Source organism: Bombina bombina, chromosome 6 (genome assembly GCF_027579735.1).
Source record: "Bombina bombina isolate aBomBom1 chromosome 6, aBomBom1.pri, whole genome shotgun sequence".
NCBI lineage: Eukaryota > Metazoa > Chordata > Amphibia > Anura > Bombinatoridae > Bombina > Bombina bombina.
The window spans coordinates 601228950-601256788 of NC_069504.1; the positions used below are offsets into that span (position 1 = coordinate 601228950).

General features: G+C 37.3%; 1 protein-coding gene across 1 annotated transcript in view; it reads right to left on the minus strand.

Annotated features, from left to right (window-relative positions):
- Positions 1-27839, minus strand: part of ALDH1A3 (aldehyde dehydrogenase 1 family member A3) — a 115427-nt gene that overhangs the window by 55785 nt on the left and 31803 nt on the right. The window lies entirely within an intron of this gene.

Sequence of the window (27839 nt, forward strand, 5' to 3'; positions counted from 1 at the left end):
CTTCACATAAAAATATAATGTAATTTTTATTATTAAATATATATTTATATATATATATATATGATACTGTTCATGTAAAATACATATCTAGACCTATATATCTATAGGAATAGCTATATAGGTATATACAGATATGTATAGAAAATTGTATTTACAATAAAAAGGACATTATCCTGTAAGTGAAGAACATTGGAATGTGAAATATGTGCAGTAAATATATAGTAAAAAACATAAATACATCTGTATACACACGCATATATATATATATATATATATATATATATACACATACATACATACATATACATATTTAGACATGTGTGTGTGTATATATATATATATATATATATATATATATATATATATATATATATATATATAAACACAGTATATATGAATCTCTAAAGCCCTTTGCAGACTTTTTTTTCTTTGAACTCATAACTTTTTATTGCAATATTTTATTTTATTTTAAAAATCAGACCGCGTTATTATGAGTGTAGCTGTACTTTTAAAGGTATTTTTTATATTTTTTGCCTTTCAAACGCATTTACTTTTAACTTGTATTATGCTTGCTATTTTCTGTGTGCAAAGATAGTCACAAAATACCCCTTAAAACTTGCTCATTACAATTAACATTCCACTCGTAATCGCACCCTTCGTGGAGGAATGAGATTTTTCTTTTTTCAACCGTATGGATAGCAACATAGGGTCGATTTATCAAAACTTTGCACCCCTTACGACTTCAGGTACTCACAAGAGAACCTGCAGTCCGTATTTCCTAACCTTTCGCCACCTCTAAGATGACGAATTTCAATCTCCCCACTCGTGTGCAATGCTGAATCCTGGCAGCAGAGTTCAGTCCGTCAGAGGCAAGCTGCGGCGGACAGGAACGCGTATATGGCAATATTGGCCAAGAGAGCATTATGGTAATTTACTCTTATACTTTAAGGGACAATCTAGTCAAATTTAAACTTTCATAATTCAGATAAGGCATGCCATTTTAAACAACTCTCCAATTTACTTTTATCATCAAATTTGCTTTGTTTTCTTAGTATTCTTTTTTTGAAAGCTAAACGTAGGTAGGATCAAACTAATTTCTAAACCGCTGAACACCTCCTCTTATCTCAGTGCATTTTGACAGTTTTTCACAGTTAAACAGTAATACTTCATGTGTGACATGAACTCCCATGGAGTTTTTTAAGAGTCCGCACTGAGTGGCTAAAATGCAAGTCTGTCAAAAAGAACTGAGATAAGGGGCAGACTGCAGAGGCTTGGATCCCCAAGGCAGAACAGTGTGCGATGTGCGATCTCATCGCAGAAACTGTAGTGTGTCTGCAGAAAGACCGGCCGTGACAGTAATGTCTGCACTTTTAATTTCTACCTGCAGGTGTCACTGTTCCGTTCAATTACAGTGTAAATATTTACTACGTTCCTCTCTTTTCAATTTCCTACCACTTCCTGAACTCCAGTGCAGCACAGGGAAACAGCCCATTGCAGAAAAGGTAAGTCAGGGCTTAACAAATGTATTCTAGCAGTAAAGGAGCCAACCAAAATACTTAGCAGACAAATTTTTTTTTTTAAATAAATGTGTGTTAATATATAGAAGTTTGTGTGTTAATATGTGTGTGTGCGTTAATGTGTGTGTTACTGTGTGTGTGTGAGTGAATGTGTGTGTTAATGTGTGTGTTTTAATGTGTGTGTGTGTATGCATCTGTATTAGTGTGTGTGTGTCTATATGTATATGTGTATATATATATATACATATATATATATATACAGTATATATATATATATATATATATATATATATATATATACAGTATATATATATATATATATATATATATATATATATATATATATATATATATATATATATATATATATATATATATATATATATATTTAGAAAGAATGAGAGAAAAGGACGGTAAATGTGTTTTATAATTTTAAAGTGTTACAGAACACCCCGTATTATTTGGGTGCTCTATATCAACAAATATAGCAAAATTTTATGTTGATAGTAATTAATATATTGGTGCAGACCCATTAAATAATTTATTCACAATGAATCAGAGAGAAAAAGTGATTTTAAATTGAAATCACTAAAAAGACTGGGAATACAGCACTCTTAAGTTTCAAAAAACTTTAATAACACTTTCATTTATAACAGTTTAAAGTTTGCATCACACTGCAACGGGCGCCGACTCATCAAGAAGATAGCACCCAAATACATTGAATAGAAAAACCGTGGTTAAAATAGCATAATGGAATAGATACACAATTGTTTAAAACCTAGTTAGGACCGGTCCATGTGTACATAACAGGCTGCTAATAAAAGTTACAATGTAGAAACCTTCATAAATTACTAACTATATTGATGAAATAATTCAAGAACACAAATGAAAAGACACAGATACTGAGTAGCTATACTGAGTCTCAGACTTAAAAAAGTTTTAGTGCAAACTGAGACAGTCAAAATCACTCAAGCTGTGCATAATCAGATGTCATTCAGAATAAATAAGTGTACATTTATAAAGGGTATACAACCTACTGCATTGCATAAACATAAAAGATGTCATAAACATACACATATATGCAAGTTGTAACAAAGCAACATAAAAGGCAGATGGTCATAGAAAATAATTATGAAGAGCGGAACAGGAACACAATTAAATATTACAAGCCAATAGCATGTTAACCTATTACTGGCTGTATCGTGGTGGAACGTTCTCCATAAGTATTGCACAAAAATTTCTCACAGAGTTTAAATACCGTCCCTTTAACTAGTGGAGCCGATATAGTGTAGGTTTGCATGCAATCAAATCTTTATTAGTGGGAGTTATGAACCTTTGGAGAAAAGTGGCACTATAAGCGAAGATGTTAGTATTGCGGCAGTCAAAAGGGCCAAAGCAAAGGCAGATAGAAATTGCAGGAGGGTATTCCTTTGATTTTTAAAAATACCCCTCTGTCAACTGCACATTTCTTATGGAAGGCAAGATTGTAGCAGCAAGTAGCAAAATACACTATACGTGTGAAAAAAAGCAAGGCACAAGCGACGGTGCAGGAGGATACCTTATAAGTGTGCTCGTACCCCTCTGTCTACTGCACCTGTAACCAAATTTACCAAGCTTATGAGTCACTCCAAGATAATTCCATCCGAAGTCTGCTACATTAGAAAACCATACAGACCGCTAAATGTGCCAAGGACTTTCGTTAATATCCTCCAAAGTATCCTTACAACAGTTTGTGCTGGAGTTGTAGTACGCTCGAATCCTCCGCCATTCAGACAAACAAGTCAGCGTGTTAGGTCACATGAGCCAGTCGACCAATACCAACGTACGTTTCACCCCCTCATCACTAGAGGGATGGGGCTTCTTCAGGGCTTGCTGGTATAACGTGTTACGTGTAGACATTTCCACACATGGTCCGCCCAGGGTGAAAGATAAGAAAACACTAGACTTACTCACAAAATGTTAGTACTCAACATTTAAGTGTCAACATTACAAATAGAATTTTTCTTCTATTTTCTTTAGTAATAAAATTATATCAATTACTACCACAATCCAAAAATAAATCAAATATAAGAAACATATATCTGAGTCTTCAATTCTTGGCCTAAATTTTTTTTATTGTCTTAGACACAGATCTAAAACATAAGTTAGAGAGACTTAGCAGAGAAAAGGCCACATCCTTAAAGGAAGCAGGCCATATCAAGCCTCTCATTCATGCCATGGGGGCCAATGGTAGAGCGGTTATAGATCCACTTGCATTATTTTTGCAGGAGAACCTTATCGTTATCTCCACCTCTGCCATTGGTGATTCCTCTGTCTATGCCAATCACTTTCATACAGTCAGAAACACTATTATGTCGTGCTACACTACTGTTTTGAGCCTTATTCTTAATATCGTCCCTATGTTCTAGAATCCTTTCTTTCAGAATTCTCTTCGTCTTTCCAACATAGAAGCTGGGTCAGTTGCAACTTAGGAGGTATACTACCCCCTCAGTGTTGCAATTACAGAAATGTCTCAACTTGTAAACCCTTTCAGTGCAAGCCGAAAAGGTTTTAGTTTGCATCATAAATTTACAAGCTATACATTTTTTGCAAGGAAAATTGCCTATCAACTTATGATTTTAATAGCCAATTTTTTTGTGGAGTGAGAAATTTACCAATTTGTCCTTTAAATTGGGAGCTCTTTTGGCTGTCAGATTAGGCACCAAACCTACTACCCTAGCTACACTTTCGTTACTTAGTAAGATCTTCCAATTTCTTTTCAAAATTTCTTTGATGCCACTCCAGTGACAATTAAACTTTGTCACCAGTCTAATGTCACTGGGTTTCTCTTTTTCTTTTTTTGAGAATAGTAGTTTCTCTCTATCTACTCTTCTTGCCTCATTTTTTGCACTATTAAGAATACGCTTGGAGTAACCTCTGTACTAAGCCAGTGTCGTCACTAGGGTCGGTGTCACCCGGTGCGGTAAGTTATGGTGTCACCCCCCCTCCCCCCAGAAAGCAGACACACACAAACACAAAAACACAGGCACAAACACATACAAACACTCAGACAGACACACAGACACACTTAAACACACACTCAGATGCACACACAAACACTCGGAAACACACTCAGACACACACACAAAAACACTCTGACACACACACAAAAACACTCAGACACACATACTCACAAAAACACTGACACACACACAAAAACACTCTGACACACACACACAAAAACAGTCTGACACACACACACAAAAACACTGACACACACACAAACACTTAGACACGCACACAAACACTTAGACACACTCAGGCACACACACAAAAACAGTCAGGAACACACACAGAAACACTCAGGCACACACACAAAGAAACACTCAGGCACACACACACAAAAACACTCAGACACACACACACAAAAACACTCAGACACACACACAAAAACTCAGACACACACACATTCAAAATATGTAAACTGCACTGCATTAATTATAAAGCTCATGCCTAGAGCTGCTCCCTGGCTCAGCAGAGCATCAAATGAAAGATAAACAGTGCACTCTAAAAATAAATCACTAAAGAAAAGGTTTAGGCATGCAAACTATGAAAATTCGGCTTTCTGACTCTGTTCCAAGTCTGTCAGTGCACAGCCCCAGGCCGCGTGCCTACCGCTTCTTATGGCCAATCACCTCTGCACTTTGCCCACCCCCAGACCCCCGCCCGCCCTCTTCTTCTACCTCTTCAGTGTGCACTTAGTGTACTGTAACTGTACCGGTCTGGTGGGCATCATACGTGGCTCCTTCACTTTAGAGACAGTGTCAGACAGTCATGCGTTCAGGTGCCAGTCATCCCCCTTCCCGTTTAGAGAGACAGCACAGCAGTGAGTGACTCCACTGCTCCACACGTCACTGAGCAGTGAGCACAGATAGGCAGGCAGGTTTAGGCTAGCAGCGCAACTTCGCAAGCCCCACGGCATGCCCACAACATTCATAGAGAAATTGGGCAGGGGAGGAGCAAAGTACAAACAAGCAAAAGCAGCCGGAAAAACTATGGCTCAAGGGGCAAAAAAATTAAAGGGATACTAAACCCAAAAATGTTCTTTCATGATTTAGATAGAGAATACAATTTTAAACAACATTCCAATTTACTTCTATTATCTAATTTGATTCATTCTTTAGATATCCTTTGTTGAAGAAATAGCAATGCACATGGGTGAGCCAATCAGACGAGGCATCTATGTGCAGCAACCAATCAGCAGCTACTAAACCTATCTAGATATGCTTTTCCGCAAAGTATATCAAGAGAATGAAGCAAATTAGACAATAGAAGTAAATTAGAAAGTTGTTTAAAATGGCATGCTCTTTCTAAATCATGAAAGAAAACATTTGGCTTTAATGTCCCTTGTGTCTACAACTTCCCCAGTCCAACTAATGTTCACAAATGCTGGCCCCTCTAATAAAAAAAATCTATGCACCTCTACACTGTATTTCTTTGAATTTTAATAAAATGTAAAAAAAAAAAAATTCTGGTGGTATCACCCCCTGGAGGGTGTCACCCGGGTGCGGCCCGCACCCCCTAGTGACGCCACTGTACTAAGCTAATAAATGCAAAATACAATGCTAAACTAATTTATCCTACAAAAATTCTGCTCAAAGTCAATGGTAATACACAAATGTTAAAGGATCCCAAAGATGCTGCTGCAATATGAGCTACAACTTAGATAATGAATAAGATTCTGTTGTTTAATGTTGGGTTACTTGAAATATGCTTTTGTGGGACAGCAAAAGGATGTTTGTTTGTTTTTATGGATGTTATTATTTTTTTTTAAATTCCCTCTCTCTCGCCCCGCCCAGTTCCCCTCCCTGTATGCTTTTATGATTTCTCTCAGGGACTAAGAATAATTTTTGATTAATTATGGTTAATGAGAAGTTAAACCTCCTATCGTGGAATGTAGGAGGAATAACTTCCCAGATTAAAAGGAAGATGATTTTGAAACACCTCAATACTTTTAATCCTCAAATAGTTTTTCTACAGGAAATACACTTAAAACCTAGTGAGGCAGAAAAATTAAAGTCCACGTGGGTAGGGGTATTGTTTTCTCTCCCTATTGTGACCGGAAAAATATTTTAGCTCAAGAAGCAGACCCATTGGGTAGATTGTTAATAATAGAAGTTAAGGTTTTTGACACTGAGTTAATATTATGTAATGTACAGTGGGGCAAAAAAGTATTTAGTTAGCCACCAATTGTGCAAGTTCTCCCACTTAAGAAGATGAAATAGGCCTGTAATTTTCATCATAGGTGTACCTCAACTATGAGAGACAAAATGTGGAAACAAATCCAGACAATCACATTGTCTGATTTGGAAAGAATTTATTTGCATATTATGGTGGAAAATAAGTATTTGGTCAATATCAAAAGTTCATCTCAATACTTTGTTATATATCCTTTGTTGGCAATGACAGAGGTCAAACGTTTTCTGTAAGTCTTCACAAGGTTGTCACACACTGTTGCTGGTATGTTGGCCCATTCCTGCATGCAGATCTCCTCTAGAGCAGTGATGTTTTGGGGCTGTCGCTGGGCAACACGGACTTTCAACTCCCTCCAAAGGTTTTCTATGGGGTTGAGATCTGGAGACTGGCTAGGCCACTCCAGGACCTTGAAATGCTTCTTACGAAGCCACTCCTTCGTTGCCCTGGCTGTGTGTTTGGGATCATTGTCATGCTGAAAGACCCAGCCACATTTCATCTTCAATGCCCTTGCTGATGGAAGGAGGTTTGCACTCAAAATCTCACAATACATGGCCCCATTCATTCTTTCATGTACACGGATCAGTCGTCCTATTCCCTTTGCAGAGAAACAGCCCCAAAGCATGATGTTGCCACCCCCATGATTCACAGTAGCTATGGTGTTCTTTGGTTGTAACTCAGCATTCTCTCTCCTCCAAACACGACAAGTTGTGTTTCTACCAAACAGTTCTACTTTGGTTTCATCTGACCATATGACATTCTCCCAATCTGCTTCTGGATCATCCAAATGCTCTCTAGCATACTTCAGACGGGCCCGGACATGTACTGGCTTAAGCAGGGGGACACGCCTGGCACTGCAGGATCTGAGTTCCTGGCAGCGTATTGTGTTACGTTGGTCCCAGCTCTCTGCAGGTCATTCACTAGGTCCCCCCGTGTGGTTCTGGGATGTTTGCTCACCATTCTTGTGATCATTTTGACCCCACCGGGTGAGATCTTGCGTTGATCCCCAGATCGAGGGAGATTATCAGTGGTCTTGTATGTCTTCCATTTTCTAATTATTGCTCCCACAGTTGATTTCTTCACACCAAGCTGCTTGCCTATTGCAGATTCAGTCTTCCCAGCCTGGTGCAGGTCTACAATTTTGTTTCTGGTGTCCTTCGACAGCTCTTTGGTCTTCACCATACTGGAGTTTGGAGTGTGACTGTTTGAGGTTGTGGACAGGTGTCTTTTATACTGATAACAAGTTCAAACAGGTGCCATTAATACAGGTAATGAGTGAAGGACAGAGGAGCCTCTTAAAAAAGAAGATACAGGTCTGTGAGAGACAGAAATCTTGCTTGTTTGTAGGTGACCAAATACTTATTTTCCACCATAATATGCAAATAAATTCTTTCCAAATCAGACAATGTGATTGTCTGGATTTGTTTCCACATTTTGTCTCTCATAGTTGAGGTATACCTATGATGAAAATTACAGGCCTCTCTCATCTTCTTGGGAGTGGGAGAACTTGCACAATTGGTGGCTGACTAAATACTTTTTTGCCCCACTGTATATGGCCCTAATAAGGAGGATAAATCCTTTTGGGATAGGCTGTAGATCAAACTAATGAAATTTGCTGGGAAGCAGGTGGTCATAGCGGGAGATTTTAACATGACACCTTCGGCAAACCTAAATAGATTTTCACTTTATGTCTAATTTAAATGTTTATGATATATGGAGGGTACAAAACCCAGATAGAAGGTGCTTCTCCTGCAAATCCAAGGCTTACGGTACATTCTCTAGAATAGACCTATTTTTTTATATCTATTTCAATGCTACGGCATAATATTGAGTCAGACATTAAAGGCACACTGAACCCAATTTTTTTTCATTTGTAAATCAGATAGAGCATGCAATTTTAAGCAACTTTCTAATTTACTCCTATTATCAATTTTTCTTCGTTCTCTTGCTATCTTTATTTTAAAAAGAGGGCATCTAAGCTTTTTTTTTTTGGTTCAGACCTCTGGACTGCACTTTTTTTATTGGTGGATGAATTTATCCACCAATCAGAAAGAACAACCCAGGTTGTTCACCAAAAATGGGCTGGCATCTAAACCTACATTCTTGCATTTCAAATAAAGATTCCAAGAGAATGAAGAACATTTGATAATAGGTGTAAATAAGAAAGTTGCTTAAAATGGCATGCTCTATCTGAATCACAAAAGAAGAAAAATGGGTTCAGTGTCCCTTTAAGCACTTCTCAATTTCAGATCACGTGGTTATCTCTCTATCCATACAACTCGTTCCTGGCAGCGTAGTGTGTTACTGATGGTAGCCTTTGTTACGTTGGTCCCAGCTCTCTGCAGGTCATTCACTAGGTCCCCCCGTGTGGTTCTGGGATGTTTGCTCACCATTCTTGTGATCATTTTGACCCCACCGGGTGAGATCTTGCGTTGATCCCCAGATCGAGGGAGATTATCAGTGGTCTTGTATGTCTTCCATTTTCTAATTATTACTCCCACAGTTGATTTCTTCACACCAAGCTGCTTGCCTATTGCAGATTCAGTCTTCCCAGCCTGGTGCAGGTCTACAATTTTGTTTCTGGTGTCCTTCGACAGCTCTTTGGTCTTCACCATAGTGGAGTTTGGAGTGTGACTGTTTGAGGTTGTGGACAGGTGTCTTTTATACTGATAACAAGTTCAAACAGGTGCCATTAATACAGGTAATGAGTGGAGGACAGAGGAGCCTCTTAAAAAAGAAGATACAGGTCTGTGAGAGACAGAAATCTTGCTTGTTTGTAGGTGACCAAATACTTATTTTCCACCATAATATGCAAATAAATTCTTTCCAAATCAGACAATGTGATTGTCTGGATTTGTTTCCACATTTTGTCTCTCATAGTTGAGGTATATCTATGATGAAAATTACAGGCCTCTCTCATCTTCTTGGGAGTGGGAGAACTTGCACAATTGGTGGCTGACTAAATACTTTTTTGCCCCACTGTATATGGCCCTAATAAGGAGGATAAATCCTTTTGGGATAGGCTGTAGATCAAACTAATGAAATTTGCTGGGAAGCAGGTGGTCATAGCGGGAGATTTTAACATGACACCTTCGGCAAACCTAAATAGATTTTCACTTTATGTCTAATTTAAATGTTTATGATATATGGAGGGTACAAAACCCAGATAGAAGGTGCTTCTCCTGCAAATCCAAGGCTTACGGTACATTCTCTAGAATAGACCTATTTTTTTATATCTATTTCAATGCTACGGCATAATATTGAGTCAGACATTAAAGGCACACTGAACCCAATTTTTTTCTTTTGTAAATCAGATAGAGCATGCAATTTTAAGCAACTTTCTAATTTACTCCTATTATCAATTTTTCTTCGTTCTCTTGCTATCTTTATTTTAAAAAGAAGGCATCTAAGCTTTTTTTTTGGTTCAGACCTCTGGACTGCACTTTTTTTATTGGTGGATGAATTTATCCACCAATCAGAAAGAACAACCCAGGTTGTTCACCAAAAATGGGCTGGCATCTAAACCTACATTCTTGCATTTCAAATAAAGATACCAAGAGAATGAAGAACATTTGATAATAGGTGTAAATAAGAAAGTTGCTTAAAATGGCATGCTCTATCTGAATCACAAAAGAAGAAAAATGGGTTCAGTGTCCCTTTAAGCACTTCTCAATTTCAGATCACGTGGTTATCTCTCTATCCATACAACTCGTGTACATTTTAAAACAAGATTTTGTAGATTCTTCTTTCCTAGGTTTCTAGTAAATAACATTAATTTTACAAATTGGCTGGTAGATAGATGGCGACAATACGCCTCAAATAATGGTGATTATAAAAGTAAATAGAAGTTTATTTGGAGGCATTTAAGGCATTTATAAGGGGACATTTTTTGGCCTATTTGTGCAAATGGAAGAAAAATTCTAAAGCCAGGGAGATACAACTGGCGAATCAAGAGTGTAATAGCTACAAAGCTTATCTTGCAGCATCATCTAGATATAAGTGGGATGATTATATTAGAAAGAGACTGGAAAGAGACTTATTCTTTAAACAAAGAACCATTCAAGAGGATATTAAACAAAATTCCAAATTCTCTGGTAGTTTTGGAAAGTTGGCTAAATTCCTGCCTGCCCTGATTAAGAAGAAACAGAATAGGAATGCGATTACCGCTTTGACACAAGGTAGCAGGATAGTTACAGAACCTAAAGAGATTAGAAAGATATTCTTTGAACATTTCAAGGAGACGTACTCTAAAGCAAAGATTAACATACAAAATAAACAAAATTTTTGGGGAAAATGTATTACTCCGAGGATCCCCCAGCAAGATTTAGCAGAGTTGAATAGACCTATTTCTCTTGACGAAGTTTTAGAACAGATCAAAAAAAGTAAACTAAATAAGGCACCAGGGCCAGAACAGCTACCTGCAGAAATGTACAATATTTTGAAAGATGATATAGCTCCATGTTTAGTTGATCGGTTTAACTTATATTTTGTTAAAAACCAGATGGCTTCACGTTTTTTTACTAACTCTACAATAAACCTGATCCACAAGAAAGGTAAGGATCCCCTAAATGTGTCATCATATAGACCTATCTCTCTGCTCAATAATGATTATAAACTTCTAACATTGATTATTGCAGAGAGATTTAAAATTTGGGCACCCTGATTCATGAAGATCAGGTAGGATTAATGAGGGGTAGGAACATAGCAAAAATTATACGCAGGGTTTTCACCATTTTAGATTATTTTTGATGCAAAAGTAAGGGGAAGAAAGGCTTGAGAAAAGTAGACCTTGCTATTTTATCAGTGGATGCTGAAAAAGCCTTTGATCTGATAAGCTGTAAAAAGATGGTCCCAGCTTATCAGATCGAAGGCTTGAGAAAAGTAGACCTTGCTATTTTATCAGTGGATGCTGAAAAAGTCTTTGATCTGATAAGCTGGGACCATCTTTTTACAGCTTTGGAGGCTTTTGGCTATCAGGAGAACTTTACAAACTTAATTAAAATCTTATATAAAAATCCAACATCGAATATATTAATTAATCAAGAGCTTTCAGACAATATTACTTTAGAAAAGGTACCAGACAAGGCTGTCTTCTATCTCCTTTACCGTTTAACTTGTCTCTAGAACCTTTTGCTATTATATTAAGGAATGAAATGTCAGGTATTTTGGTGGGACAAGTTAAAGATATATTAACGTTATTTGCTGACGACTTGTTACTATTTTTAAGCTATACAAACCAATTTATAAAGCTTATTCTTACTCTTGCAGAACAATTTGGTATTTTAAGGCTATAAAAATAACCATGCAAAATCCGAGATCCTATGGATCACACCGTATAAACCACACAATCCTCGCTGTCCTTTTAAAATTGTAGAGACGTTGGACTATCTAGGAATTAAAATAAACAGGGATCCTTCAAAAATGGTATAGCTTGAATTTCTCGCCCTTTTTCCTCAAATATGAGAAATATTTTAAAAAATGGTCGACTTTACCAATATTACTATCGGCTAGGATAGCCCTTATTAAAACTATTTTTTCCCCCAGATCTTATATCTTCTTCATAACATTCCTCCCATTGTACACTCTAAAGATATAGCACTTTTCAATCGGATTTCAGCGCAATTTGTTTGGCAGCAAAAAAGGGTGCACATATTGATGGTAAAGTTAAGTATACACTATGCAGCAGGCGGCCTGACCTTTCCGAATTTAAAATTAGCACTGATGAAATGTGTATTAGACTGGCTAACCAAAAAGGATCAAGTTTCTAACCTTCAATTAGAAGCCACAATTACAGCACCATTTGCTCTGAAAGCAATTATCCATAGTCCTAAAGGGGAAATACCTAATCATCTAGCCAGCTTAGTGGTTTTTAAATACCCCATAATAGCATGGCAGTCTTAGTGTAAGGAACTGCAGGTTAATCCTCAAGTTTCTAGATATTTGCCCATTGTGGGAAATTAAGAGTTTGTGCCAGGAACTTCTTCTCTGGTTTTCAAACAATGGGAGGCCAAGGGACTTAGTTGTGTGAGGCAAATGAAAGAAGAGGCTTCAGAACATGTTAAACCATTTGAAGTACTTGCAAAGGAATTTACATTACATAAACAGATTTTTTTTTTTTTTACCTAAAACATTATTTTAACGATTTGGTGAGGGAATTTAGTGCCCAGTGGGGCCTATGGGACTTGGAATCAGCTATTCATCTTTATGGACAGGGAAAGTATTCCATCTCTTTCTTATATATTATCCTAATTAATGGCCTGGATCAAAAGCATTTGAATAGACTATTGCCGAGATGGAGGAGAGATGTCCCTCTGATTACTATAGACGAGATTGGGGCAAGCTTTGGATTGGCGAGAAAGGCAGTCTTTATGATATCTTGGAGAGAATCCCACTGCAGACTTATAAATAGGACGTATGTGACCCCTATACAATCTAGTGGATGGTCTTCAAACACGATAGCTAAATGCATGAGATGTAATAATTTACAAGCAGATTTAATGCACTGTTTTTGGCTTTGCCCAAAAATTATTAAGTTCTGGGCTAAGATAAGTTTTTAGTTAAGCATAGCTTTAAATCAAGAGATTAAATTAAACAGGAAGGATATATTTTTTCTATGTAGCCCAGACAAATCCAGAAATTGTAAAAGTATTAATCTTTCAATTCTGGCAGGTCAAAATCTCATTTTACCTGGATGGAAGGCTAAAAATTCTCCTTCTTTTGTATTATTTAAAAACGTAATGTCTAAACTGTCGATGTTAGAACACTTCTTTTTATTTAATGTCTCTGATTAAATAATGAGAGACTATCTGTATAAGTGGGAAGATGTGATTAGATCATATCTGCTGGAGATACAACAACAATTTAGCTTCACCCTTAGGAAGTCTAATCTTTTTATGCTCTGGATCAGGGAGGTAATACTCCCAGCAGAGTGGGCGGCAGGCGAAGCTTTTGAGAGGTAGGGAGCCGGGTCGGGAAAGTGTTTGTCCCTGTTTTTCTTTATATATAGACTTTTTTTTTTTTTACTGCCTCCCTTTATTTACAATGGTTACTTATAATGATATCTGGAAATTATGGTAACAATAGGATTATAGAGATTGATACATGAAAATGTTCTAGAAATTGGGGCATTTTCTTTCTTTTCTTAGAATAGGTTGTTTAATTATTTAGGCTGATCATAAGTTAAAGAAAGTTAATTTTATTTTTTATGTTACTTAATCGTCTTTTTAAGACAACAATGTATTATGATTACACGATTTATTGTATTTATCTTCCTTGTATGTATCTATAAATTTGGAAAATAAAAAAGATAAAAACAAAAAACTGAAATAAAGTTTGCAGAGGCTTAGATACAAGGTAATCACAGAGGTAAAACGTGTATTAATATAACTGTGTTGGTCATGCAAAACTGAGGAATGGGTAATAAAGGGAGTATCTATCTTTTTAAACAATACAAAATCTGGTGTAGACTGTCCCTTTAAGATGATCTGGTTAAAATATTTAACCTTCCACTTGTAATACACGATTGTGCAATATTCTGCGCTAGTGATTATGCTCCACTTGTAATCTAGATCATAATAATTAGCCGCATATACACTGTAGCCAGGGCCGCCATTAGGAATTTTGGGGCCCCTGACTCATCCATTGATCAGGGCCCCCCCGCCCCTCCTTTGACATGTGCAATTTTTGACCAAGTGACTAAAACATATATGCACTTTATTCTTAATTGTCTATTTAAACTTGGAAATGTTGTAAAGGTAGTAACATACAAACACACAGACACACTCATACACTGAAACACACACACTCACACATAAGGATTCACATATAGACATACTAGCAGACACGCAAAGAAACACACTCAGACACAGACACCCAAACAGACACTTAGCACTTGTTTACATTGATCTGACAAGTAATGAGTTAAACTATAGTTTTGTAAAAAAAAAAAAAAAAAAAAAAGGAGATTTAGAAAACAAAATATGGAGTTCTGATTATCTTTTTGTAAAGGAAGATGACAACTAAATTATGACAACAGCATGCAGTGGCTGAAAGGAAGGGCCTTGAACTCCCTAAACAATAATTTAAAGGTTAAATGGTGGATTGGTTACTTCCGGAAAGGTCTCAGTCTCAAAGTCTGTAGAAAGATGTGAATAATTAGTAGTAAGGTCAAAATGTCCTAAAAAGGAACAGACAATGGACACACACACACAAACTCAAACTTGCACATACACCCAAGGAAACACCAACAGAGACAGCCTCAGAAAACACACAAAGACATACACCCACACACAGAGACACCCACAGAAAACACAGAAAGACATACACACACAGAGAGACAACCACATAAAAAACACAGAAAGACATACATACACACACTCTCACTGAGACATCCACAGAAAACACACAAAGACATACACACACCCTCACAGAGACACCCACATAAAACACACACCCTCACAGAGACATCCACAGAAAACACAGACATACATACATACATACATACCCACACACACCCTCACAGAGACATCCACAGAAAACACAGACATACACACCCACCCTCACAGAGGCACCCAGAGAAAATACACAAAGACAAACATACACACACCCTCACAGAGACACAAACAGAAAAAGCTCAAAGACATACACACCCACCCCCACAGAGAGACCCACAGATAAAAAATACATACACACTCATAGAGACACAAACCAAAGCACAAAGACATAAACACAGACACCCACAGAAACACTCACAGGAGGAAACATTTATGCACCTTGCATCACCTAAATCAACAGTGTGTGACATGCATGATAAAAAAAAATCAGAAATTAAGAGATCACTTTTTAAAGAATTATATTTGTAAATGTGCAAACAAAAATAATTCTGTGAATTCAAAATTGCACATTAATGAGCTGGGTAGATGGATAGATGAAGAAAAGTACCTTTAAAAGGTTGATATATGTTTGTTTGTTTGTTTTGTCCCCATTTTCCCCAACCAAGAGCACCACTTCAAATATAGTGTACAAATTTTCCCAGCTATCAGCTGTACTTATGGATTTTAAAAATGCTGTCCTCTATATGGTCTTGGTGGGACCATAAGCTGTGGTACTCATACCATTAGATCTGGTTAAATGCAGGATTTAGGCTTGTTGGTATGTATTTCAAAATTAAGTCATCTGTAGTGTAAACTGAACAGTTTTAAGTTAACCTGTCTCATTTCAAACACTGAGCAATCTTAGTCTAAGAGTATAACATTTTATGCAGATGTAAAAATCTTAGATAAAATGCCTCCTTGCATCTGGAAAGTCCTTGCATAAAGGGGCAATAAACTGGAATGTAATATATATATATATATATATATATATATATATATAAAATGGGCAGTAAACTGGAATGTAATATATATATATATATATATATATATATATATATATATATATATATATATATATATATATATATATATATATATATATATATATATATATAAAATGCATATCTGCCAAAAGGGCATCTACCATTTGTGTATTGAGGAGGAAACATTTCTGCATGGTTTTAAATATAGAATTTCTACAGCATTGTCAAATAATCATAAATACACTGCTGCTAAAAAAAAATAGTTTTTATGGACCCCTAGCCCCACCAAACAACTACTACCACACTGAAGTTACAATCCAAAATTGCACAAAGAAATAAAAAACATTTGCTAAGTAAGTCCTACCTCCTCTGCAAATGAAAGTGATCAGCCGTCTGACTCAGGCACACACTGTACAAAGTGCTAAGTCTGTCTCACACTGCGCATAGTGGTTTAGTGCACACTAAGAAATCCTCTCAAATGCTAATACTGTACTCCTTGTAATAACATTTCCCATGCTCAATTAGCACTCTGCTGTAGTACCCACTGGTGGCTGCCAAAATTTAAAAAAAAAAAAAAAAAAAATTTTTTTTTTTTTTTAGTTCTTGACTCATGGGGCCCCCCTGGCTCATTGGGCCCCTAACAGTAGTCACCCCTGTCACCCCCTGATGGCGGCCCTGACTGTAGCATTACAAAATAAAAAGGATGAAATGAATGACATTTACAAGGTATACCTGTTTACAGCCAGTATTTATTTATTTTTATTATTTTTATTAAAGACACATAAACACACATTTATATAACAGACAATATCACATGTGAGTTACATAGTGATAGCTGTTTATAAGTTATGGGTTTCACATCCCAAGTCTACATGTAACCATTATAGTCCATAAAAAAGCTACAAGTTCAACTGCCCATGTGTATGCGCAGTTTTCTAAGATGCATTATATACAATTGTATACATACATACTGTGATGAGAGAAAATAAAGGTCTCTTAGGTGTCTTATTCCTTTTTATTTTTTAACCTACAACTAACATTATATAACTATCAATAACCACTAACATTTGCATATCCATAGTGTACCTGTTTAAGTATAAATTTATTAAAGGACCAGTCAACACAGTAGATTTGCATAATCAACAAATGCAAGATAACAAGATAATGCAATAGCACTTAGTCTGAACTTCAAATGAGTAGTAGATTTTTATTCTGACAATTTTAAAAGTTATGTCTTTTTCCACTCCCCCTGTACCATGTGACAGCCATCAGCCAATTACAAATGCATACACGTACCATGTGACAGCCATCAGCCATTCACAAATGCATACACACTTATTCTTGCACATGCTCAGTAGGAGCTGGTGACTCAAAATGTTTTTATATAAAAAGACTGTGCAAATTTAGTTAATGGAAGCAAATTGGAAAGTTGTTTAAAATGGCATGCGCTATCTGAATAATGAAAGTTTAATTTTGATTGAGTGTCCCTTTAAGCATTTATTTTTCTATTAAAGTATGTTGCAGAATCTTGATTTGGAAGGGAAAAAATAAAGACCCGAGTTGCAGCCCCTCCCACGACATTTATCACAATGCATTAGACAGAGGCCTAGATTTAGAGTTCGGCGGTAGCCGTCAAAACCAGCGTTAGAGGCTCCTAACGCTGGTTTTGGCCGCCCGCTGGTATTTGGAGTCAGTGATTAAAGGGTCTAACGCTCACTTTACAGCCGCGACTTTTCCATACCGCAGATCCCCCTACGCCATTTGCGTAGCCTATCTTTTCAATGGGATCTTTCTAACGCTGGTATTTAGAGTCGTTTCTGCAGTGAGCGTTAGAGCTCTAACGACAAGATTCCAGCCGCCTGAAAATAGCAGGAGTTAAGAGCTTTCTGGCTAACGCCGGTTTATAAAGCTCTTAACTACTGTACCCTAAAGTACACTAACACCCATAAACTACCTATGTACCCCTAAACCGAGGTCCCCCCACATCGCCGCCACTCGATTAAAAATTTTAACCCCTAATCTTCCGACCGCCACCTACGTTATACTTATGTACCCCTAATCTGCTGCCCCTAACCCCGCCGACCCCTATATTACATTTATTAACCCCTAATCTGCCCCCCACATCATCGCCGCCAGCTACTTAAAATAATTAACCCCTAATCTTCCGACCGCAAAGCGCCGCCACCTACGTTATCCCTATGTACCCCTAATCTGCTACCCCTAACACCGCCGACCCCTATATTATATTTATTATCCCCTAATCTGCCCCCCTCAACGTCGCCGACACCTGCCTACACTTATTAACCCCTAATCTGCCGAGCGGACCGCACCGCTACTATAATAAAGTTATTAACCCCTAACCCGCCTCACTAACCCTATCATAAATAGTATTAACCCCTAATCTGCCCTCCCTAACATCGCCGACACCTACCTTCAATTATTAACCCCTAATCTTCCGATCGGAGCTCACCGCTATTCTAATAAATGTATTAACCCCTAAAGCTAAGTCTAACCCTAACACTAACACCCCCCTAACTTAAATATAATTTTAATCTAACGAAATAAATTAACTCTTATTAAATAAATTAATCCTATTTAAAGCTAAATACTTACCTGTAAAATAAATCCTAATATAGCTACAATATAAATTATAATTATATTATAGTTATTTTAGGATTAATATTTATTTTACAGGCAACTTGGTATTTATTTTAACTAGGTACAATAGCTATTAAATAGTTAAGAACTATTTAATAGTTACCTAGTTAAAATAATAACAAATTTACCTGTAAAATAAATCCTAACCTAAGATATAATTAAACCTAACACTACCCTATCAATAAAATAATTAAATAAACTACCTACAATTACCTACAATTAACCTAACACTACACTATCAATAAATTAAATAAACACAATTGCTACAAATAAATACAATTAAATAAACTAGCTAAAGTACAAAAAATAAAAAAGAACTAAGTTACAGAAAATAAAAAAATATTTACAAACATAAGAAAAATATTACAACAATTTTAAACTAATTACACCTACTCTAAGCCCCCTAATAAAATAACAAAGCCCCCCAAAATAATAAATTCCCTACCCTATTCTAAATTAAAAAAGTTACAAGCTCTTTTACCTTACCAGCCCTGAACAGGGCCCTTTGCGGGGCATGCCCCAAGAAGTTCAGCTCTTTTGCCTGTTAAAAAAAACATACAATACCCCCCCCCCAACATTACAACCCACCACCCACATACCCCTAATCTAACCCAAACCCCCCTTAAATAAACCTAACACTAATCCCCTGAAGATCTTCCTACCTTGTCTTCACCATACCAGGTTCACCGATCCGTCCTGGCTCCAAGATCTTCATCCAACCCAAGCGGGGGCTAGACATCCACTGAAGAAGTCCAGAAGAGGGTCCAAAGTCTTCCTCCTATCCGGCAAGAAGAGGACATCCGGACCGGCAAACATCTTCTCCAAGCGGCATCTTCGATCTTCTTCCATCCGGTGCGGAGCGGGTCCATCTTGAAGCAGGCGACGCGGATCCATCCTCTTCTTCCGATGTCTCCCGACGAATGACGGTTCCTTTAAGGGACGTCATCCAAGATGGCGTCCCTCGAATTCCGATTGGCTGATAGGATTCTATCAGCCAATCGGAATTAAGGTAGGAATTTTCTGATTGGCTGATGGAATCAGCCAATCAGAATCTAGTTCAATCCGATTGGCTGATCCAATCAGCCAATCAGATTGAGCTCGCATTCTATTGGCTGATCGGAACAGCCAATAGAATGCGAGCTCAATCTGATTGGCTGATTGGATCAGCCAATCGGATTGAACTTGATTCTGATTGGCTGATTCCATCAGCCAATCAGAAAATTCCTACCTTAATTCCGATTGGCTGATAGAATCCTATCAGCCAATCGGAATTCGAGGGACGCCATCTTGGATGACGTCCCTTAAAGGAACCGTCATTCGTCGGGAGACATCGGAAGAAGAGGATGGATCCGCGTCGCCTGCTTCAAGATGGACCCGCTCCGCACCGGATGGAAGAAGATCGAAGATGCCGCTTGGAGAAGATGTTTGCCGGTCCGGATGTCCTCTTCTTGCCGGATAGGAGTAAGACTTTGGACCCTCTTCTGGACTTCTTCAGTGGATGTCTAGCCCCCGCTTGGGTTGGATGAAGATCTTGGAGCCAGGACGGATCGGTGAACCTGGTATGGTGAAGACAAGGTAGGAAGATCTTCAGGGGATTAGTGTTAGGTTTATTTAAGGGGGGTTTGGGTTAGATTAGGGGTATGTGGGTGGTGGGTTGTAATGTTGGGGGGGGGTATTGTATGTTTTTTTTAACAGGCAAAAGAGCTGAACTTCTTGGGGCATGCCCCGCAAAGGGCCCTGTTCAGGGCTGGTAAGGTAAAAGAGCTTGTAACTTTTTTAATTTAGAATAGGGTAGGGAATTTATTATTTTGGGGGGCTTTGTTATTTTATTAGGGGGCTTAGAGTAGGTGTAATTAGTTTAAAATTGTTGTAATATTTTTCTTATGTTTGTAAATATTTTTTTATTTTCTGTAACTTAGTTCTTTTTTATTTTTTGTACTTTAGCTAGTTTATTTAATTGTATTTATTTGTAGCAATTGTGTTTATTTAATTTATTGATAGTGTAGTGTTAGGTTAATTGTAGGTAATTGTAGGTAGTTTATTTAATTATTTTATTGATAGGGTAGTGTTAGGTTTAATTATATCTTAGGTTAGGATTTATTTTACAGGTAAATTTGTTATTATTTTAACTAGGTAACTATTAAATAGTTCTTAACTATTTAATAGCTATTGTACCTAGTTAAAATAAATACCAAGTTGCCTGTAAAATAAATATTAATCCTAAAATAGCTATAATATAATTATAATTTATATTGTAGCTATATTAGGATTTATTTTACAGGTAAGTATTTAGCTTTAAATAGGATTAATTTATTTAATAAGAGTTAATTTATTTCGTTAGATTAAAATTATATTTAAGTTAGGGGGGTGTTAGTGTTAGGGTTAGACTTTAGGGGTTAATACATTTATTAGAATAGCGGTGAGCTCCGATCGGAAGATTAGGGGTTAATAATTGAAGGTAGGTGTCGGCGATGTTAGGGAGGGCAGATTAGGGGTTAATACTATTTATGATAGGGTTAGTGAGACGGATTAGGGGTTAATAACTTTATTATAGTAGCGCTCAGGTCCGCTCGGCAGATTAGGGGTTAATAAGTGTAGGCAGGTGTCGGCGACGTTGTGGGGGGCAGATTAGGGGTTAATAAATATAACATAGGGGTCGGCGATGTTAGGGCAGCAGATTAGGGGTACATAGGGATAACGTAGGTTGCGGCGGTTTACGGAGCGGAAGATTAGGGGTTAAAACTGTAATGCAGGGGTCAGCGATAGCGGGGGCGGCAGATTAGGGGTTAATAAGTGTAAGGTTAGGGGTGTTTAGACTTGGGGTTCATGTTAGGGTGTTAGGTGCAGACGTAGGAAGTGTTTCCCCATAGGAAACAATGGGGCTGCGTTAGGAGCTGAACGCTGCTTTTTTGCAGGTGTTAGGTTTTTTTTCAGCTCAAACAGTCCCATTGTTTCCTATGGGAGAATCGTGCACGAGCACGTTTTTGAGGCTGGCCGCGTCCGTAAGCAACTCTGGTATCGAGAGTTGCATTTGCGGTAAAAATGCCCTACGCTCCTTTTTTGGAGCCTAACGCAGCATTTGTTTTAACTCTCGATACCAGAGTTAAATTTATGGTGCGGCCAGAAAAAAGCCCGCGGAGCGTTAACAGCCCTTTTACCGCCGAACTCCAAATCTAGGCCTAAGTTTTCAATTAGTAATCTCGTCTGACACACAATCATTAGAGAGATTTCCTTTTTCTTTACATAAAATTGTCCATTCATCCCTTAGTGCTGCAGAGAGCAGTATTTCATGCTGAGCAAAAGGTTTGAGGACTTGTAACTGTAAAGCTGGTGCTAATGTTTTGATCAAAATTTGCCATTTCTTTAAAAATGGATTAAGGCTACGTTTTGTATCTTATTTTACATCATGTTGTTCAGTGAAGAGTTGTTTAAATAGTTGACGCTTAGGGGCGATTATCAAGCTGCAGTTAAGGAGCAGCGGTCTTAAGACCGCTGCTCCTCAACTTATCCGCCACCTCTGAGACTGCGGACAGCAATCATCCCGATCAGATACGATTGGGATGATTGACACCCCCTTGCTAGTGGCCAATCTGCAGGGGGCAGCATCTGCTAGCGGCAAATCTGCAGGGGGCAGCATTGCACAAGCATTTCACTAGAAATGCTTGTGCAATGTTAAATGCCGACAGCGTATGCTGTCTGCATTTAGCGATGTCGGGCTACAGTGGATCATGTCCACCCAACACTTGATAAATAGGCCCCTTAAACTGTGCTATGGATGGTATTCTTATTGAAACCCATAGACAGAGAATACAGTGTGTTGCATTCAGATACAAGTTGAGCACAAAATATTGGTTCCACGGAAGAGATATTTGCGCTCAACATGGTAATACCAGCGCACACAAATGTGCGCTGGTATTACAAGTATGGTGCAGTTCGCATTGCAGGGAAGCATTACGCTCACGAGAGCGCGCTTCCATAGGCTCCAATGGGAACCTCGTTCTCATGCAGTGGGACACGGCTTGAAAAATTAGGGCAGCGAAGGGGGTAAGTAGCTCAGTGATGGCAGCAAATGTAAATATATATGTATATGATTAAATAGATAATATATGTATATACACATATTAACACATAAATATATATAAGCATATACATACAGTATATATTTACAGGGAACACACAGTTCCCATAGACCGCTATGTAAAGGCAATTTTCAGTGTGTGTTTTTTTCTTTTTTCAAACATCGCATAGCCCCCCAAAACTGCATAGTGCAGGGTTTTTTTTAATAAAAACAAACTATACTTTAATTTGGGGCCAATTGGGGCATTTTTTAAAAACCTGACCTCTTGTTTATTTCTTGAGCACTAATTGCTACCGCGAGCTCGAGGTAGCAATAACCAACCACTTGTAATGGCTGGTTATATATCGCAAATTTGTCCATTTGCGGTTGCGCATTAAATTAGCGCTCCACTTGTAATCTGGCCTAAAGGAAGTACATTATGAAGTTTTTTATATGAAGTATCCCACTGGAAGAGATATATTTTATTAACATCTTTGTCAATTTCTAGTTGAAAGGTTATTGTAATCCAATACTGAAATTGACACCAGAAGTGTTTAACCAACAGACAGCCGTAGAAGTAATGGGCAAAGGTTGGAGTATCATTATTACATTTAATACATTGATTAGTGTGACAGCCAGTAAATTGTATTCGCTCTGACATCACAGAAAAGAAATCAGTGGATGCATAAATGTTAAATTTGAAGGAACATGGAGTGTGGTCTGTTTTGTTTTTTTATAAATATCAATAAATCAGAGTTATTAAACATCACAGCATCAGAGAGAATTAAGCAAATATCCTCTAAAATCAACCATTAAATATCACAAATATATATTTCAACATTTTTACATACTATAGGGTGGAACATAATCTATTGTTTGAAAATGAATTTCCTGGTAATAGCAACAGATGATCTGCATTCAATATCACATAGTTTATTGTCAGCATTTACTTAACAGGTGCCAGTCCAGTTTGTTATGACCACATTTCAAATTATTGATAATTATTGACACTTTTCAGGTCCATTTTTCTCTTATCAAATTCCACAACTAAAAGAACCAGATACACCCCCAAGACAATACGTTTCAACTTATTACCAGGTACATTTTTCTTTCATGATTCGGATTGAGCATGCAATGTTAAACAACTTTCTAATTTACTTCTATTATCAAATTTTCTTTGTTATTACACTATAGTGAGTAAAATATAATCTACAAGCCAAAAAGACCTAAAGATATGTAGGATAGTAATAATTTACACATCAATCAAGAAAGATTTGATACATTAATCATATCATTACATTACCCTTTAATCCATAAAATGAATACTAATAAGTAGTTTAATGGCCATTCAATTACATTAAATTAGCTTACACTTAAAGGGATACTAACTCCCAAATGTTTATTTAAAGGGACAGTCTACCATAGAATTGTTATTGTTTTAAAAGATAGATAATCCCTTTATTACCCATTCCCCAGTTTTGCACAACCAACACAGTTATATTAATATACTTTTTACCTCTGTGATTACCTTCTATCTAGGAACCTTCTTCCAGCCCCCTGATCACATGACTGTGACTGTTTATTATCTATTGTCTTAAATTTAGCATTGTTTTGTGCTAAATCTTAAATAACCCCCTGTGCCTGAACACAGTGTTATCTATATGACCCACGTGTACTTTCTGTCTCTTTGTGTTGAAAAGAGATTTAAAAAGCATGTGATAAGAGGCAGCCCTCAAAGGCTTAGAAATTAGCATATGAGCCTACCTATGTTTAGTTTAAACTAAGAATACCAAGGGAAAAAAGCAAATTTGATGATAAAAGTAAATTGGAAAGTTTATTAAAATTAAAAGTCCTATCTGTATAATGAAAGTTTAATTTATACTAGACTGTCCCTTTAATGATTCAGATAGAGCATGCAATTCTAAGCAACTTTCTAATTTACTCATATTATCAAATTTTCTTTGTTCTCTTGCTATCTTTATTTAAAAAGCAGAAATGCAAAGCTTAGGAGCCGGCCCATTTTTGGTTCAGTACCTAGGTTTATGCTTGCATATTGGTGACTAGATGTAGATGATTGTGCAGGGGACAGCATTGCACAATCATTTCACAAGAAATGCTTGTGCAATGTTAAATGCTGACTGCGACTCATGTCAGCCCGGCATATAATAAATCTACCCCCTAGTGTGAAGTGAAAGAGTTAAAAAAAATGTTCAAAGATTGAAACACTACAAAATAGCTCATGCAAGAAGCATGTTATAAAAAACACATGTAATGACATTAGAAACCTCTTCAACATGAGCTAAATATGTTGTAAGAAAATAAAATCAAATACAGAAAATAAAATAGGTGAGAAGAAAAGAGTGATAGTAGGTACAAAATTATTAAAGGACCATTTAAATACAGTAGAATTGCAAGAAATGTATAATAACAAAGAAATAGTACTTAATCTGTATTTCAAATGATTTTTTTTTCTGACTAATTTCAAAATATTCTTATATTTAATCTCCCCCTTATCTGGTGCCTCAGAAAGTGTGACTATAAAGACTGTACACAATTTGATAATGGAAGTAAATTGTAAAGATTAATTATAAATACACACAAAAATCACATGAAACTGTCAACACATCATAAGATGATATTGATCATTAAGGGGACGCTGAATCCAAAATTTTTCTTTTGTGATTCAGATAGAGCATGCCATTTTAAGCAACTTTCTAATTTACTCCTATTATCAAGTTTTCTTCGTTCTCTTGCTATCTTTATTTGAAAAAGAAGGCATTTAAGCTTTTTTTTTAGTTTAGAACTCTGGACAGCACTTTTTATTGGTGGATGAATTTATCCAACAATCAGCAAGGACAGCCCAGGTTGTTCACCAAAAATGGTCCGGCATCTAAACTTACATTCTTGCATTTCAAATAAAGAAACCAAGAGAATGAAGAAAATTTGATAATAGGAGTAAATTAGAAAGTTGCTTAAAATTGTATGCTCTATCTGAATCACAAACAAAAAAAATTGGGTTCAGTGTCCCTTTAAATAAATAAATTGTTATATTGTATAAGTAATTCAAAGCCTTCATTTCATCAGATTGATTGGAATGGCATAGGAAAGCAAGCAAAAAAATCCCCCAAACTGTATTATTTTTTTTTTGGCACAGAACAATCTAATTTAGTTAAATAACAGTCAATTAAAAAGTAAATAATGAGACTTCAAATAATCTGTGACAATTTATATTATTTTGGATGTTTCCTTGAACAGTAAAGAATAGCCCACTAGATGTCCCTACACTCACATGCACACAACAAGAAAGTGTTATATTTAATGTGCATAATCTTTTGCACCATATTTTCAAGATTTTTTATTAAACCTAGAGACAGTGGAATCACTGCATTGAAATACACTGACCATGGGTAGGCACTAGGAAACCTTTATTGATCTCTGTACCAAAGTAATACTATAAAGTGCTTCTGAGCACCAGTCTCATCTTTCTATCAGCTTTCTATCAGATATATTTGTACATAAAGTCATACCCTAGCCCTGCAATCCCTCTGACTCTGTCATGCTCATACCCAGATTAGACCATTGGCTCTGTAACCCCTTTATCAGCCCCATACCCACATATGACCTTACATCAGACCTCTGTGTCAGCCCAATACACAAATCAGACCACTGGCCGTGCAGCTCCTCTGTAATTCATATCCCAAATCAGTGGCGTCACTAGGGTTGGTGTCACCCGGTGCGGTAAGTTATGGTGTCACCCCCCCCCAGAAAGCAGACACGCACAAAAACACAGGCAAACACACATACAAACACTCAGACACACTTAAAACATACTCAGATGCACACACAAACACTCGGAAACACACTCAGACACACACACAAAAACACACACACAAAAACACTTAGACACACACACAAAAACACACACAAAAAAACTCAGACACACACATACAAAATATGTAAACTGCACTGCATTAATTATAAAGCTCATGCCTAGAGCTGCTCCCTGGCTCAGCAGAGCATCAAATGAAAGATAAACAGAGCACTCTAAAAATAAATCACTAAAGAAAAGTTTTAGGTGCAAACTATGAAAATTCTGCTCTCTGACTCTGTTCCAAGTCTGTCAGTGCACAGCCCCGGGCCGCGTGCCTACCGCTTCTTATGGCCAATCACCTCTGCACTCTGCCCACCCCCAGACCCCCGCCCGCCATCCTACCTGTTCAGTGTGCACTTAGTGTACCGTAACCGTAATGGTCTGGTGGGCATCATACGTGGCTCCTTCACTTTAAAGACAGTGTCAAACAGTCATGCGGTCAGGTGCCAGGCATCCCCTCATGATTTGCCAGTTCCCGTTTAGAGAGACAGCACAGCAGTGAGTGACTCCACTGCTCCACACGTCACTGAGCAGTGAGCACAGATAGGCAGGCAGGTTTAGGCTAGCAGCGCAACTTTGCAAGCCCCACGGCATGCCCACAACATTCATAGCGAAATTGGGCAGGGGAGAAGCAAAGTACAAACAAGCAAAAGCAGCCGGGAAAACTATTTGTTGAAATTGCAGCACTGGCTCAAGGGGCAAAAAAATTGTGTGTCTACATCTTCCCCAGTCCCACCAATGTTCACAAATGCCAGCCCCTCTAATAAAAAAATCTATGCATCTCAACATTGTATTTCTTTGAATTTCAATAAAATTAATTTTTTTTTTTTTTTTTTGGTGTCACCCCCTGGTGGGTGTCACCCGGGTGCGGCCCGCCCCCCCCCCGCCCCCCCCCCTAGTGACGCCACTGTCCCAAATCAGACTGCAGATCAGATCCCTGGCTGGGATTCTTCTCTCATCCTCCCACCAAGTTCAGATATTTAATATAATTTAAAAAAAGTAAATTTGCATATTAGTCTCAAAATAATTTTTGCTTTGAGTACATCATTATTTCTACCGAAAATTACAATATAGCAATTGCGCTAACATATTCCCCCATAGACTTCAATGGAGTGCGAAAAGTGGTAAAACAAAACAACCTACTTGCAT